Consider the following 18,221-nt stretch of genomic DNA (forward strand, 5'->3'; position numbering starts at 1 on the left):
TAGATTTCTCATAGCACTCTGTGATGCATATAGAGACTCAGGTTGATATGTGCTGTGAAGAGAAGGCTTGGCCCCAAGACCTCTCCGCAATGGCGATCAAAAGGCGTGGAGAGGCACGAAAAGTGCGGGTTCTGTCAGGGTAGGATGCAAGTGCATCGCAGATGTCCAGTAAGTGCCGTGTCCTGTCTGCCAGAGTAGCGTGCATCTTATGATGGAAGACTGGGAGATAGATGGACTGGTTGAGGTGAAATGCTGCAATGCCCACGAGAGCGCTTACAACCCTCTTGCTTGGACTTGTCCCATGCCAGTGGTACCATCAGATCTGGGCGGGAGGTGGTGGGTGGGGCACCATCAGTACCGTTGGTCCAGGATCAGACTCCACATGCAGCTGGAGAGCCTCCTCCGTGAGGAAATTCTGGAGTCATAAAAGATGAGCCTCGCAGATCCGTGGGGGAAAGGACTTGAAGATCTCATATTGTGCAGTGAGAGGCACCTCCCCCAAGCAGGACAAGCAGCAGCTGTGCCCGTCGCTCACTGAGAACTAGTGAGGGCAGGATGCACGGGATTTGAACCCTGGAACGCGGGCATAGTCCTCCGACAAAGTCGTGGCAGACCCCAAGCAGGCAGGACCGACTACTCTAACCAACTGTGAACTAGCTACACAATTAAGAAAAATAAAGTAGCTTACTATATACAATGGACAAAGCGTTGTCGTAGTCAGACTACGAGCACGGAGTAAAGAAGATTTCAACGCCAACCATGTGGTGGGAAGAGGGAACTGAAGGAGCATTGCTCCTCACAGCCTCTTACAACCTCACCTGAAGCACGAGGCAATGTATCATGCATGTGTGCGTCAACAGACACTGCTACTGAAAACTTCTGGCTCCGGTAGATGATGCGCATGCGCACCCATGTTTGGAATATATATGGGGAACATCACTCGAAGAACAGTTATTACCATCTTTGATACCATCTAACACACTGTCAAACAAGAGGGTGTTTCCATCTAAAAACTATTTCCAGCTAAAGGGAAATAGAACAAAGGATGCTATTAAAATGAAACCTTATTCAATACATTTCAAATCCTTTAACTGTTTTTCTTTATGTTTAATAAAAGGGTAAAGGATTTCTGGTGTTTGACAGACTGAGGTCTCTGTATACTGAATCCCAGAGCATGTTTAACACCGTTTAATATTGGACAGTGACTGGGTTATGTTAACATCTTTGAGCTCCCATATTCCATCTAAATTAATACAACAGACCTTAGGGCTTGATACAAAACCCATTGAAGTAAATGGATCTGGCCCTGGGTTTGTTGCTCTACAACAGATGTGACCTTTAGCTAAAGGATAGGCTGAGATCTTTGTAAATTCATAATAGGATTGAAATATGCACCCGGTTTAGCACTATTTAAAAATAGTGTATATTAACATTATACTAAAGTGTTCACTGGAATCTTTTTTTTTTCAGGTTAAATCTTTGGGTATCATATTTAGCACTGTTTACAATACAGAAACTAATGAGATTTCTAACTTTTTAATGTAATAAAGGTAAAACTATCTAATCTTGTTTGGATGCATTTTCTTCCATCCCATATTACCATCTCCAGTTTATATTTCTTTCTGTCAGTCTTGCATTATGATATAATCTTCTTCAATCTGAGGAGCTGAGTATATTCTTATTTCTTCATATAAATCTAGAGTTGACTCTGTGCTGCAGCTTTTGTGGGAATGCTGCAGGAGTCACCTGAGGAGTTAACAAGCATCATAGGAACAAATAGCCTGTATCCCAAAGAACCATTGTGACCCAGGGTATCCTGTTATCACGTTGCCAAGCAGGAGCAGAACTTGCGGCCTTGCAGGCCACTTTTGTGTTTGGAGCAGACATTGGTGACATGGAGCGATGCATTTTCTTAGTGTACTTTGTTTACTTACCAAGAGTTCACACATATAACTTCCTTAACAAACAGCATGCAGGCACTCCTTTTGCAAAAAATCAAGTAAGGCACCTCTGATATCCCCAGAAACAACTGTCTTGCACCTCAGTCCCACTCTAACTAGTCTCCCTGCTTCGCAGTGCCCTTTTCCTGACCCAGTCCACAGAAATCCTGAGTCCAAGTCAGCACCCCAAGATCACATGGCCTGGGCATGTACTCTGCAACACAAAAGAAGCCTCAGTGAGTCAAGTGCAAGACAAAGGAAAGTGCTTTAATTCACACTGTATGCATAATAAATCTGGGTGCAATTACCGATTGCAGTAACTGATGATTTAGTTGGTATTGGTCCTGCTTTGAGCAGGGGGTTGGACTAGATGACCTCTTGAGGTCTCTTCCAACCCTAATATTCTATGATTCTACTGCGTGGCATCTTTAACTCTTTGGCCGTTTCATCCTGGGTGGTTATACATGGATAACATACAGCGGTCATACCATTAGCACCTTTTGCCATAACAATACTATGAACTAGAGAAAATGGCTGTGAACCAAATTCTGGATCCAAATGCCGCTGAACTTTAAGATACGTGGAATCAAATGTTTAAATTCTGTTTAGAACACAAAACCAAGGAAATGTTTTATCAACCAGGGTATAGTGAAACATGCATAAAGTGAGACTGTGATTACAAAGCTGGCTCTGAAAAAGCAGCACTATCTTCAAAAGATCCTCTCCCTGGTTGTGTTCAGACTTGCTGCTGACCTGAGTGACAGGTCTGAGTGTTTACTAATTTATACCCGATAGTCCTTAAGAACCAAACACAGCTAAGAGAGAGGGAGCTGGATTCTGTACTAGGTTATGCATCAACTGAGTTGTTAGCTATATTCCCTTAGCAGAAGCTTTTTTTTTTTTTTACTTTAAGGATACTATGGGGACAATGTTCTTATTCTTGAGTCTCAGATTCCAAGGGTGAAACAAGATGGGAATCCCCTAGCTATAAGATCTGTATCCATCTAGTTCACCATTTCAGGACTGCACTTAATCACACACTTAAGGACCATCCTGAATTGCTTTCCTGAATTGAGGCCAATGCAGCCATAATGGCTGCTAGTGTGCAAGATCTCTCCTCTCTTTGCAGACACTGCTCCTCACTAACCGTCTCTACCCATGGTGCCCAGAACCTCCCATTTAGCTCCTGAAGCCTATGAGAACAAGCAAGCGATGCCAACAAAAGCCAATACATGTAAATATTTGATAAATTAACACCAAGGTTTGTGATAATTGAATCCTAGGGAAATACATCAACTCATTCCTCCATCCCCACTGATATCTGGGAGGGTTAAAATATTAAAGCTAGAAGACTTTAGCCCTGTCTTATGGATGAATGAGAAGACCCCAGAGTGAGACTGACATGTGATGAGATCTTCAGAGAAATAGAACTACAGATAAGTAATATTCCCTCATCAGTGAGGATGCAAGTTGGAGAGAACCCATCTTCCCTTTCTAATCTCAGGCTGACTTCACAGTGTTGGTAGTTGGGGGAGGGGAAAGAGTCCTTTTGTTTGTCATATTGAATAAATCTGATGTAAGACAGTGAGACAAAAAGCATGCAACCCCATGCCGACATCTTTCATTGCTTTTCAGTGCAATTAGAAACCACACCTCAAAAGAAGAAAGAAAAAACCAAGTACACACTTAAAATAATAAATATCCATCTATCACAGTTTTGCACTTAAAATTTGCTTTTTTACAGACTTTGCTTTTTATATACTTTATCAGAAAATGAGAAATACGATAGTGAGATAAATGAATTAAGAATCATTACCAGTTTAGACTAGCTCCAAAAATCATGCACATCACCAAAATGTTTTCAGGACATTGTCATTTGCATTAAATAATTTAATGATGCAGTTTCACTGATAACTTCCTTGGCACGGATAGTGATAGACATAATGTAAGTGCAAATCAGTTCTAACGAGGTGCTGTCTGATAAGGCCTGAGAATAAAGGAACACTGTTCCTGGGCTGTTCGTTCTGTGGTGTTTAAACTGCATTAAAACCTTCAATCTTGTGGCACAACTAGAACACTAGCCTTCCATGAAATTCTAGTCATGCCCACAGCCTCTTTGTCTCGATTGAGTTGACACCCAAATTCTTCATCATGCAAGTCTGGTTTTAGATGCAACCAAAGAAGGTGAAATAAAGCTTATAACTCCCCCCTGCCCACATGAACTCTATCCTTTAGGATAAAAAAAATACACACCTAAGTAATCCACTTCTGTATTTAAGTATTAATAACTTCTGCAGTTGCTCAAATGATTATTTTGACAAACTGTTTATAACCTGAATATTGCAGAATGGTAGATGCTGTCTCATAAGGATTGGGATTTTGGGGCGGGAGACCACAGGTTCTCTGCCAAGGAAAACTGATACACAGAACTGCAAAAATGTTTGCAACAAAGCCAGAAAACCACATGAAAGTTTTCTGTTTCAGAATTTCGAGTAAACCGAGGCACAACTGTGCTTTTGAACCACACTCTTTCAATAGTTGCGGACTCCTTCATAGCCCATAAAATTCTAATAAAAAAAACAGATGCTGAGTTTCACTTTCCTTGCTGTGTTTCTCCATTGCACAGCACTCAGGTCAGATTGCCCATCCAGGAGCATGACTTGGATGACAGCAAGATGGCTGAGACTAAACCCAGAGAAGTCCAAGATAACGTAACTTGGCTGGGGGATAAGAAGGAATAATGCAGATGACATTGGTTTTATCAATAGGGTTTATTCCCACCTTCGGTTATTCAGGTTCACAAGCTAGTGGGCTTGCTTTTGGATCCCTAAATCACTTCAAACATTTTTGAATGACCTCCATATTGGGAGCTTTTATTTTGGATGTAAGACTTCACCCCCAGCTATTTTTGCTTTTGTCACCAGAATGGATTGTTGCAGCGTCCTCCACATGGGGTCACCTGAAAAATACGGTTAATACAACATGCAACGGCTCTCTTGCTTCTTGGTACTTCTCTTAGGGAGCATTAAATATATGCACCATGAGCTTCACTGGCTTCCAATTCATTTGCAGGTACAGTTTAAGGTGTTGTGTTCAGCCTCTGAAGCTCTAAACATGGTTCAGGTCCTGGGTACTTCAGACTGCCTCCCCCCGTAGGCAATCAGCTGAGGCACTCGACCTAACTGTTTGCTGCTTTAACCAGGCAGGGTCTGGAGGCAGGGCTTCCATGGAAGGGACTTCAGCCCTTGTGCTCCACTAAACCATGAGTAGAAGATAGATCCTCCACTGATGTAAATAAGCATGGACATCAAATTTGTTTCACTGATTTACAGGAACTGATGATCTTGCCTCACCATTGTTGACCTGCAGGTCATGCTACAAAGCTGATCTTTTCTCTCAGGATTATTTTTTGGACTGAGATGTACTGGATGAAGGCATAGAAGTAGTGTGGTAGGGCTGAGAGGATTGAATGTTTCAGACATTGATCTTTATCTCTTTGCTCTATGACTTATTTTTGCATATGCCCCAAAAGGGCCCATTGTAGAATACATTACAATGAATGTGTAGCTGCATATTTAAAACAATATAGCACTTAAAACATTAATGTAATAGACTAAGCTCATCTTTACCATACCCCCATTAATTTTAATGGCATTACAGAAGGGACGATTTTGGCCCACTATGTTTAATGTATTTTTAAATTCTGCCAATTTGATACAATGTGTTGAGTGGTATTTAATTAGCTCAATTCTGTGCATGTGTACAGTGAAGACTATTTAATCAAAATATTCCATATTGAATATATATTTTTGTCTCTACGGGTTCTTCTCACAGTGAAGCATAAGTGGCTTATTAAATGCTTACAATGTCTAGACATTTTTACAGCTGTCCCCCTTTCACAGTGGAAAGTAACCCTGGCTTTACTGGATTTTGGAGTTCACGTGACTAAACTCCCACTAAGAACACCAATACTTCTTTACAGTCTGTTTTAAATACATTGCTTGCCAGTCTCTAGGCTCAGAACTGAATAGACTGGTGGCTAGATGGAATACAGCATTTGCCTACTTTGCCTCTTATCATCTGCAGACACAGTGCAGAGATTATCTGCAAATGGGAAAGGAAAGACAGGAGGAAAAAGTGCAATTGCTGCTATGTAGTATTTGAGCAGACAGTTGCAATTACCTTTCTAATGAGTTTGGACAGAGCCTGAGAAGAGATAGTTGGTGTGTACTGTACAGGGTGGAATGGAATTCTCATAGACAGTCATGCTGAACTCCTTTGAGCCTCTTTCATTATTGCAGGAAATCTTTCGTTTTCTATTTGCATCAAAATGCTAACTCCGATGACCTGTTCTTGTTCAGTCTGGATCTAATTTTAATGCACCTCCTTCCCCAATTCAAAGGTCTGTACAAACTGGCTTGTATTGTCCCCACAGTTTCCTAGTAATTTTATGAAAAGAATTATTAGAATTGCTGGAGGAGGGGGGGAGAATATGTTTTGAATATAATTGCATTTTCACATGAGTATTTTGTCACTCTTTGCTCTATTATTCACCACTTTCTGAATGCAAAAAAATGAATAGATATGCTGAGCTTGTTGTGCAGAAGTTTGAGTTTATAGGATAAATCTAGATTTGTGAGTTGCTGTGAGAAATACTTATGGAAACAATAAGATGAAATATGAGCTGTAAATGATTTCTGAATTAGTGCAGAGCTATGAGTAAGTAAAATGTGTTACGAATAATATGATGCTTTATTCAATACATGCAGGTCACAGCAAAAGTGATACTTATTCCCCCCACCGTTTGCAAGGTGCTGAATTGAAAATGCTTGGTGGACAGATAACAGTAAGAGAATATTACAAAACTAAGTATTTCTTCTGTCTTTATAAAGAGCTGTATTTCCCATTTGTTTTTATAATCCACAGACATTTGCAAGAGCTATAGAAACATCGACAGACAAATAGGACAGGACAGACTTCAATTTATTTCTACATATATATATATATATATATAAAGATGTTATATGTATAAAGTCAAGACATATGTCTTTACAGCACTGTGATGTCAGAATGCTACTTATCTTTAGCTTTAAGTTGTTCTAGGTTAGTTTAGATCATACTTCTTTATCATCTTCTAGTCTATAGATATAAACTATCATCAACATATAGGAACTTGAAGATGAATATGATTGCCTATACAGAGACTTAAGTCAATATGACCATGTACTTTTGAGTTGAAAGCACACAAGACAATTTCCCCATCAAAGTGAAAAATACACCATAAGCCTTCCAGTGGCTGATGGATTTGCAGTTCCAGGACTTTTGGGTTTTCATTATAACAAAACCTAGTTAGAACTTGTAGGTTCTTGGAAGTCGTGTGGGTGAGCAGCTGTTTTTTCTTGGTAGGGCTGTGGCAAAACTTCAGTATTTCTCATTGATCTATTCATTAGGAGCAGATAGACTTGACCACCCTGATAACCTAGTGCCACAGCCTTGATTAGCCACTGTAAATTGTATTTATTTTAGTGAGTTTATTATTGGATACAACAGTATTCTGCTAAAATAATGTGGCCATTTAGGATTAAGAAGAAATTAACATGCTAACGAGATGTTTTCTGACATGTCTGGTTTGAGAGGGGCGTATGTACCTACATGCAGACAGTTCACGGTGTCAAAGATTTCTGCACTGGTTTTTAAGCATCAAATGTAGAAGTAGTCCTGATGTCCAATTTCACAGTAGGAGGAGAAATCGCCTTACAGAATCACAGAGGAATTTGTGTTAGGGAACCATATAGTGAAAATGTGATGGCATAGGGTTGTTTGTATTACTACAATGACACTTCATATGATTACTGACTGGAAAATCTGGAATAGATTCAGAAATAAGAAACAGATCAACAACTTTTGTGAATATATTAAGACAGTAGAATGTTTCCATAGGCATGGAAGAACCTATTCCAACTTTATTTGGGGTCATCTGCCCAATAGCAGCTATAAGGTATTCCGTGTATGATTACAATTTATATGTTAGTATTATACTAAACAAACACAAAATCCAAAAAAAGAAATAATTTTAAATGCATTGATGCTTCCCTTTAGGTTTCTTTAGCAGTCTTTGCTCAGAAAAGACCACCATTGTGAACAGAACACCATATTCCTGCCCATAATAACTAAACACAAAAGTAATTACTTAATTATATTTTCATATTCATAGTTTATAACAGCAACTCTGGGTCAGGTATTTTCTGTCAATCACTGGATAAAGAACACAGCAGGATAAATAATTCACAGCAAATAATTTGCTCAATGATCTTAGTCTCTTGTTCTCCTGATGAATATGTCATTCCAATTTAACTGCAACAGAGTTTTATGCATAGACATTTACGGCTAGATCCAAACTTCACTGACATCATCAAAAACACTACCAGGGACTTCAATGGGCTTTGGACCAGACTCAGACTGTGCACGTAGTCTGGAGAGTCACCACACAACAGAACCACTAACCCAGGAACTTATCCTTGCAACAAAGCCCGTTGCCAACTGTGCCCACATATCTATTCAGGGGACACCATCACAGGGCCTAATAACATCAGCCACACTATCAGAGGCTCGTTCACCTGCACATCCACCAATGTGATATATGCCATCATGTGCCAGCAATGCCCCTCTGCCATGTACATTGGTCAAACTGGACAGTCTCTACGTAAAAGAATAAATGGACACAAATCAGATGTCAAGAATTATAACATTCATAAACCAGTCGGAGAACACTTCAATCTCTCTGGTCACGCGATCACAGACATGAAGGTCGCTATCTTAAAACAAAATAACTTCAAATCCAGACTCCAGCGAGAAACTGCTGAATTGGAATTCATTTGCAAATTGGATACTATTAATTTAGGCTTAAATAGAGACTTGGAGTGGCTAAGTCATTATGCAAGGTAGCCTGTTTCCTCTTGTTTTTTCCTACCCCCCCCCCAGATGTTCTGGTTTAACTTGGATTTTAACTTGAAGAGTGGTCAGTTTGGATGAGCTATTACCAGCAGGAGAGTGAGTTTGTGTGTGTATGGGGGTGGGGGGGATGTGAGAACCTGGATTTGTGCAGGAAATAGCCCAGCTTGATTGTCATGCACATTGTGTAAAGAGTTGTCACTTTGGATGGGCTATCACCAGCAGGAGAGTGAATTTGTGTGGGGGGGTGGAGGGTGAGAAAACCTGGATTTGTGCTGGAAATCACTTTAGATAAGCTATTACCAGCAGGACAGTGGGGTGGGAATAGGTATTGTTTCATATTCTCTGTGTATATATAAAGCCTGCTGCAGTTTCCACGATATGCATCTGAGGAAGTGAGCTGTAGCTCACGAAAGCTTATGCTCTAATAAATTGGTTAGTCTCTAAGGTGCCACAAGTCCTCCTTTTCTTTTAGCAGTTAGATGAGTAAATTGGGTGATATAGGACATCTGGTAATTGTTTGGGGGCCTTAACAGTTCTAGACTTTAAAAAAAGATGTAACCCAAGTTCATAGTTTAAACTGTGTGCACCATTAAATGGTATTTAATGGTGTGTCTGGCACCATTGGTGCACAAGACAGTGGGGAAGAGAAGGGACAAGGAGCCTCCATCCCCACTGGTGCACAGGAGTGGAGGCCAGCCACAATGTGACTGCAGAACTCAGGGTTTGGACTAAGTGAATAAAGGCAGTTTAATTACTTTTCTAAACTGGGTGCTGTGGAATAAGGGAAAAGCCATCATTCACTGCACAACTGCTGAAATGGAGGGATTTGGGGTGAGTGAACTCTGCACAAAGTTTGCAGATTTCCCACCAAGTCAGCCAAGATTGTCCTTTTGGCTCCTGCTACAGCACTAGGCTTTCTTCACCCTGGCACCAGCTGCAAATTCAAGTCATAATCCAACTCTATTACCAAATTCTGGCTGCATGACACAAATCATTGAAATCCTTCCAAGAAGCAGATATACACTAACTTAGACAAGTTAGATGTCTTCAAGTTGCCAGGGCCTGATGAAATGCATCCTAGAATATTCAAGGAGGTGACTGAGGAGATATCTGAGCCATTAGCGATTATCTTTGAAGAGTCACAGAAGATGGGAGAGATTCCACAGGACTGGAAAAGTGCAAAGATAGTGCCAATCTATAAAAAGGAAAATTAGGACAACCTGGGAAATTATAGACCAGCCATCTTAACTTCAGTATCCAGAAAGATAATGGAGAAAATAATTAAGCAATCAATTTGCAAAGACCTAGGAGAATAAGAAGGTGATAAGTAACAGTCAGCATGTGTTTGTTAAGAAAAAATCATGTCAAACCAACCTAGCATCTTTCTTTGACAGGGTAACAAGCCTTGTAGGTGGGGGGTGGGAAAGAAGTAGATGTGGTATATCTTGACTTTAGTAAGGATTTTGATTCTATCTCGCATGACTCTCTCATAAACAAGCTAGGGAAATACAACCTAGATGGAGCTACTGTAATGTGGATGCATAACCGGTTGGAAAACCATTCCCAGAGAGTAGTTATCAGTGGTTCACAGTTAAACTTGAAGGGCATATCAAGTGGGGTCCCGCAGGGATCAGTTCTGGGTCTGGTTCTGTTCAATACCTTCATCAATGATTTACATAATGGAAAAAAAACATAGGGAGTACACTTATAAAATTTGCAGATGATACCAAGCTGGGAGGGGTTGCAAATGCTTTGGAGGATAGGATTAAAATTCAAAATGATCTAGACAAACTGGAGAAATAGACTGAAGTATATAAGATGAAATTCAATAAGGACAAATACAAAGTACTCCACTTCGGAAGGAACAATCAGTTGCACACATACAAAATTGAAAATGACTGCTTAGGAAGAAGTACCGCAGAAAAGGATTGGAGGGTCAAAGTGGATCACAGGCTAACTATGAGTCAACAATGTAACACCGTTGGGAAAAAAAAAGGCAAACATCATTCTGGGATGCATTAGCAGGAATGTTTTAAGCAAGACACGAGAAGTAGTTTTTCCGTTCTGATTAGGCTTTAACTGAAGTATTGTGTCTAGTTCTGGGTGCTGCATTTCAGGAAAGAGGAGGACAAATTGGAGAAAATCCAGAGAAAAGCAACCAAAGTGATCAAAGGTCTGGAGAACATGACCTATGAGGGAAGACTTAAAAATTGGCTGTAGAAGAGAAGACTGAGAGGGGACATAACAGTTTTTAAGTACATAAAAGGTTGTTATAAAGGGGGAGGGAGAAAAGTTGTTCTTCTTAATCTCTGAGGATAGAACAAGAAGCAATGGACTTAAATTGCAGGATGGGCGTGTTAGGTTGGACATCAGGAAAAACTTCCTAACTGTCAGGGTGGTTAAGCACTGGAATAAATTGCCTAGGAATTTGTGGAATCTCTGTCACTAGAGGTTTTTAAGAGCACGTTAGACAAACACCTGTCAGGGATGGTCTGGATAATACTTAGTCCTGCCATGAGTGCAGGGACTGGACTAGATGACCTCTCAAGGTCCCTTCCAGTCCTACAATTCTATTATTAATAACTGTCTTTGTATCACTAATGTCAGCCCAAAAGAGGGCTGTGTCTTGGGCCATGCTCAATCCTCCTCCCCCAGTTCAATCAGACCTTCAGCACAACAAATCTTAGCTAAGAAAGGAGAATGGGTTCCAACAGTGAAATATGGCTATGAATACATTTTCCATATGGGCTGCCTACCAAGTCCTACCAGAGTAACCCTCTATTGCGCAAGTGATGGAGGACCCATAATGATATAGACCCACTGAGGTGGAAGGTAGCCAGAGCAGACAAATCTCACCCATTGCATCCCCTCCTACTCATGGATTTTAGAGCATACATCTACACACAGCCTCACCAGAATTTGCCCCATATGTATCTTTATACTCCGACAGACTAAGTATATTAAACGCTCCAGAGAAGTCTGACCATTTGTAACCAAGTATTTCCTGTGCAGACTATTGCTCCTCCAGATTTCCACTGAAAAGCAAATGAATAAATAAAAAGGTTTGCTATGAAGTATATTTTTTCCAGTATTTACTCTCTTCTTGGCTATTTATCCTTGCTGAGTAATATAACCTAACTTTCTGGAGTGATATGGACAGGCATACCCAATGGGTCTTAAAAAACAAACAAAAACAAAAAAGTCCAGAAATGTCCTTTGCATGGGTCATATGTCAGACACATCAATTGACACAGAGGAAGGGGTAAATGAAGGGATTGTTCCTCCAGGAGGTGTTTGTAATTTTTGAAAAAATTGGTATGATGTGATTCAAAAATGACAGAACAAACAGGTGTCTATGTTCATAATGATAGTACTTGATTCTGAAATTAAACCCAGCAGGTAGAGAAATCTTGCTTAGTTTTCAAATGATTGCACAAAATTCTGTGCACTACACAGTTTCTAATGCTCTTTTGCTGATAAACATGTTGTACCAGTAGTGAAAAAAATGAACCAGAGGGGGGTTAGTATTGGACTATAACACATAACCTTATTTTGAACATCTTCTGAGATCTATTGACTTAACACCCCTTCCCACTTCTTTCCCCAAATCTTCAGCAGTTGCTACTACAAAAGTCTTTTAGATGGTAAGATTGCATCAAATGACCACTTACCTCCTCTGAAATCCTAAAATAATGATTTGGCAAGTGTTTTATGATTATTGAAACTGCCCAATTATCCACAAGTTATATGCTCATTATTACAAGTGTTCATATATGACACACACAAGTGTAGTATGTGGACACACACTGTGTCACTTATAGTAAGGCACTAACATTTCAGAAGCTAATAACCCACGACTCAGAGGAGGAAGAACTGGCCAGTGAATGAAATAATAGAGAAATGGAGAGAAGTGTTACCATAGAGCCTAGAAAAAAAATCTTACCCGGCTTTCTAAATGTATTCAGGCTAGGGGATTAGGTGATGTGACAGGGTTGGGCCAGATGACTACAGAAGAGTAATAGAAGGCAGATATATCAGCCCCAGGCTAAGTAGGTCCCTTTTTCCTGGGTAAGGTAACAGGGAAGGTTTTTTGTTTGTTTTTTTTTGAAACAGAAAGAAAGTTTATTGGTAACGCTTACAAAATTACCAAAGAAAACAAAACAACTATGCAACAAAACAACGCAATCAGAAGGTATAACACAGCAGCTTTCAGGAGGGAGAAGTGTTCAGGCTAGCCTGGGCCCAGAGCGGGGGGGCTTCCTCGACACTCGTGGTCTTCCACCCCCTCGAGTTACCCAGTGCCGCGCCCAGTGTCACCGATCCTCCCTCTCCTGAGAGTGCACGGTAAGATGGGCACGGCTGCGGGGTGGGCGGTTTAGGGAGGGGGGGTAGACACCCATGTATTATAGGACCCCTCCTAGATGACAGGAATGATGGTATCCACAGCGGCAACGGCTGGGGCTGGCGTCTCTCGCTCTTCCCCTCAATCAAAGGGTCAGACGGAGGGAACCGGACGGGGTCACCGAGCAGAGAACCCCAGACAGCGCCCACCGCTCCTCGAAGGCTTCAAGGGAGTCGGTGGACGCCGCCCAGAGGAACTCCGCCCGGATACGTGAGTGTACTGAGGATCGGAAAACGGCCCCACAATCGCAGGACGTTTCATGGGCCAACCTCCTCTCTCTGGTTTTATAAATGGCTGTTTTAGCCAAAGCTAGGAGGAGGTTGACCAGAAGATCCCGCGACTTTGTGGGGCCATGGATGGGAAGTGTATAGATAAAAAGGTGGGGGGAAAAATGAAGCCAGAAGCGTAATAGAATATTTGTGAGGAGCCGGAAAAGGGGCTGCAATCTGGCACACTCTAAATACACGTGCGCCAGGGTTTCCCTCACATTACAGAAAGGACAAGTGTCCGGAATGGGGGTAAACCGTGTCAAAAACACGCCCATGCTCACAGCTCCGTGAAGGAGCCGCCAACTGATGTCCCCGATGGGCCTTGGGACCAGGGTGGAATACAGGCTGGCCCACCGAGGTTGCTCACCCTCCAAAGGTGGCAGGAGATCCCGCCACTTTGTATCGGGGCGGGACACCAGGGTGTGGGCGTGAAGAGTGTGAAGCGTAAGTGTATATAAGTATTTCCGTGGAGCAATTTGAAAGCTAACCGGCTGCAGTTCGTGCAGCCGGCTTGCAGTGAAAGGGTGAGGGGTTTGTTGGGATCTACGGGGTGGGGGCCCGATGGAAAGGTCCGGCGGGCCTGGGGTAAGGGATGGGCGGGGTGCGCCCTCGCACAAGGCTCGGCTAACATAAGCCCGAGCAGCGGGGGTCAAGGCGGCCTTCACCTCCTGAAGTACGCGCCGGGGGGTACGGAGGCTGGAGAGCCCCATGCGCCGAGCGAGCATCAGGGGATCCAGCCAGTCTCTCCGGTCGTAGTCCAGGAGGTCTCCGACCCTCGTAACTTCCGCCAGGACCAACCTCTGGCGCACCGAGCGGGACTCCGCCACCTGCACACGGAACTGGGGGTTGTGTAGCAGGGGCTCCGTGAGGAGATCTGCCCCCACGGTGGCCGCCACGGACCTGGTTGTTAGAAACAATTTCCAGGTCCGGAGGAGGTCCTGGTAGAAGACCGGCAGCCCGGAGAGGTCTCGCGGAAAACCCCTCGGAGAAAGATAAAAGAGCTGCCGGTCATATCGAAGCCCTTGGAAACGGCGCAGGAAGGCGTGCGCCAGTATGCTCCACGCCGAACTACTTGCACTATAAAAGAGCCTCTGCAGGGCCTGGAGGCGGAAAACGCGGACCTGAGTGTACAGACACTTCAGGCCCTGCCCTCCTTCCTTCAGGGGTAGATGAAGAACTCCAACAGGGGCCCAGTGCATTCCTGACCAGAAGAACTCTAGAATCAATCTCCGGAGGTGGGTCAGGAAACCCGGGGCCGGGGCCAGGGTGTTGAGCCGGTACCAGAGTGTGGACAGGACTAGTTGGTTAAGGACCAGTGCTCTCCCTCGGAGGGAGAGACATCGGAGTAGCCTCGTCCATCTCCGGATCCACTCTATCACCCCGCCCTCTAAATTTTGCCAGTTCTCCGGCGGGGAAGGATGCGTGGTGGAAAGGTAAACGCCGAGATAGAGCAGTGGACCCGCACTCCACCGGATGGTCTGAAGTGCGGGTGGGAGGGAGCTCACCTGCCGCCAGTCCCCCACCGCCAAGCCAGAGCTCTTGACCCAGTTGACTCGTGCGGAGGAGGCTGACGAATAGATGGCTTGGCATGCCTCCACTCGCGCCAAGTCGCCCGGGTCCTGGACCACGAGGAGTACGTCATCGGCGTACGCCGACAGGACCAGCCGCAGCTCCGGCTCCCGCAGCACCAACCCTGTCATCCTCCTGCGGAGGAGACAGAGGAAAGGCTCGATCGCCAGAGCATACAACTGGCCCGAGAGGGGGCACCCCTGCCGCACTCCTCGCCCGAAGCTGACCGGTTCAGTCAGGGTCCAGTTGAGCCTAACCAAACACTCCGCGGAGGCATACAGCACCCGAAGAAAACTCACAAACTGAGGTCCAAATCCAAACGCCTGCAGAGTGCTCAGGAGGTACCCATGGTCTACTCTATCGAACGCCTTCTCCTGATCAAGAGACAGGAGGGCGAACGATAGACCATCTCTTCGCCCGAGTTCCAAAAGGTCTTGGACTAGAAAGAGGTTGTCGAAAATGCTGCGACCCGGGACAGTATAGGTCTGGTCTGGGTGGACCACGTCCGCCATCACGGACCCTAGCCGCAGCGAGATTGCTTTCGCTACGATTTTGTAATCCGTGCTAAGGAGTGAGACGGGATGCCAGTTTCGTAAATCGCGGAGGTCCCCCTTCTTCGGCAGCAAAGCGAGCACCGCTCGCTTGCATGACAGAGGGAGGACCCCGCTCTGCAAGGACTCAGCCCAGACGGTGACTAGGTCTGGGCCGAGAATGTCCCAGAACGCGCGGTAAAACTCCACGGTCAGCCTGTCCATGCCCGGAGATTTATTGGTGGGCATGCGACGGAGGGCTTCCGAGAACTCGGCCAGGGTGAGAGGCAGCTCGAGCCGGTCTCGGTCGCCCACGCTGACCGTGGGGAGTTCTTCCCAGAGCACCTCGCAAGCGTCAGGATCGGTCGGGTCTGGGGAGAAAAGGCTTGTGTAGAAGTCACGGGCCCTCCCACACATCTCCTCCGGATTCGTGAGGGGGGTGCCGTCTTCCGCAAGAAGGCAGGTGACGTGTTTCTTGGCCCCCCTTGTTTTCTCCAGGGCATAGAAGAAGCGGGAGCCGCGGTCCATCTCCCGAAGGAGGCGGATGCGGGATCGAACGAAGGCACCTTGGGCCCGGTGGTCCTCGAGGGCCCGGAGCTCCTCCCGCTTCTCCCGGCACGCTCCGCAGAGGGACGGGTCCTCGGGATCGGCGGCCAGGCGCCTCTCCATCTCTAAGACCTCCCATTCCAACTGCTCTATCGCCGCATTTCGCCGTCGGCTGGTGCCCCGAGTGTAGTCACGGCAGAAGAGCTTGGCGCGCACCTTCCCGAGATCCCACCATCGCCGCACCGAGGAAAAGGCACGCCACTGCTCTCGCCAGGCCAGCCAAAACTCCCAGAAGGACATCACAAAGCTCTCGTCCTCCAACAGGCTGTTATTAAAGTGCCAATAGGCCGGCCCCGGTCTCTCTGCACGGAGGGAGACTGTTACAGTGACTAAATGATGATCGGAGAATGGGGCCGGCCGAATGGCGGAGGAGTGGGCCTGTGAAAGATGGAAATGGGATAAGTAAATACGGTCCAACCGAGAGTGGTGTGACCGATGGGCCTCCACCCGGACAAAGGTGAACGTGGAGGTGTCATCTGGGTGATGGTCACGCCAGACGTCCACTAGGGAGTGATGGTCGACTATCCCTTGGAGAATATTCGCAGCGGCCGGACTCGGTTCGGCCCCTGAGCGGTCCCGTTCCTCTAGGGTGGTGTTAAAGTCCCCTCCCAGGACCAGGCACTCGTGCGAATCCAGGGTGCCGAGAAAGTCGGACACCTGCTGATAAAATTGTGGCCGCCTGGAGCTCATTTGCGGGGCATAAATGTTAACAAGATTAACCACGAGCCCCTCCATACGGACTCGAAGGTGCAGCACGTGGCCTGGCACGGCCTCATTGACCCCTAGCACCTCAGGCCGTAGGTTGGGGGAGAATAGGGTTGCCACTCCAGCCTGCCAGGTCGCAAAGTGGCTAAAGTATACCCCGTCCCCCCACTCCAGCCGCCACCTGTCCTCGGCGGCCGGGTCCGTATGGGTCTCCTGCAGGAAAACTACAGTGTACCTCCCCTCCCGAAGGTAAGAGAGCACCTGGGACCTGTGGAGAGCCATCCTACAGCCCCTGGTATTCAGGGTCGCAATAATAAGAGGCGTCATGCGGAGGGCTGAGGGGGTGGGGGCCTCGTATTGGCGGGGGGGTTCAGGGCCCCCGGCGGGTTGCACAGCAACCCATGACCCATCCCGTGGGTGAGTAGATCGCGTCGGAAGTTGCGGGCTCGCTCGTAGGCCGCAGCACCGCGCTTTCCTTGCCCCCTGCCCTCCTTTATAAGGGCCCTTGTGGCCTGGAGGAGTTGATCAAAGTCCCCCCATAGCTGAAGAGCCAGCTGTGCCCTATCGCGGGCGCCACGGGAGTGCTCTAGGAACTTCCGTAGCGCATGCCGCAGCTCATGGGGGGGTGGGGTTACAATTCCCGAGGTATTCCCTGATGGGCCACTTAATACAGCCTCGTGGTCCGCTAAGGCAGGTAAACAGGGTGTGGACCACCGACGGGGCGTCTGACAGGCTGGGGTTATTAAATTCATTTCACGCCTTGGGGTGGAGGGGGATGACAGGGGAAAAATTGCCACTCCTAATGGGTCGTGACTAGAAAGTGCAAAGACTGCTCCCTGGGGGGAGTCTGCAAAAGGCGGAAAGGAAATAACCCCAGGGGCGGCATTAACATTGCAGGAGGAGGGACCCTGGGCGGGGGCAGGGGTGGGGGCAGGGGTAAGGCTCTGGGGTGCAGGAGGCGAGCAGCTAAAGGAAAGTGCCTCCTCAGCAGAGTCAAGGGTTAAGGGGTAAGGTGGGGGGCTCCCAATAATGCTAGGTGCTGGCTCCATGGTGGTCTTTGCGGCCATGGCATCAGGTGGTGGACCGCCTTCTGCAGGGTGCTCACCCGGGAAGGCAAATAGGGGGAGGGAGCATGGGGAAAGGGAGGCTGGGGTAAGGCTGCCCAGCTCGAGGCCAGCCGGCAGCAAATCATCCCCTCCCTGGGTGACCGGGGTCAAATCTAAGGCCTCAATCTCCGCATACACGG

This window comes from Lepidochelys kempii, chromosome 5 (assembly GCF_965140265.1).
Source record: "Lepidochelys kempii isolate rLepKem1 chromosome 5, rLepKem1.hap2, whole genome shotgun sequence".
NCBI classification, from domain to species: Eukaryota; Metazoa; Chordata; order Testudines; family Cheloniidae; genus Lepidochelys; species Lepidochelys kempii.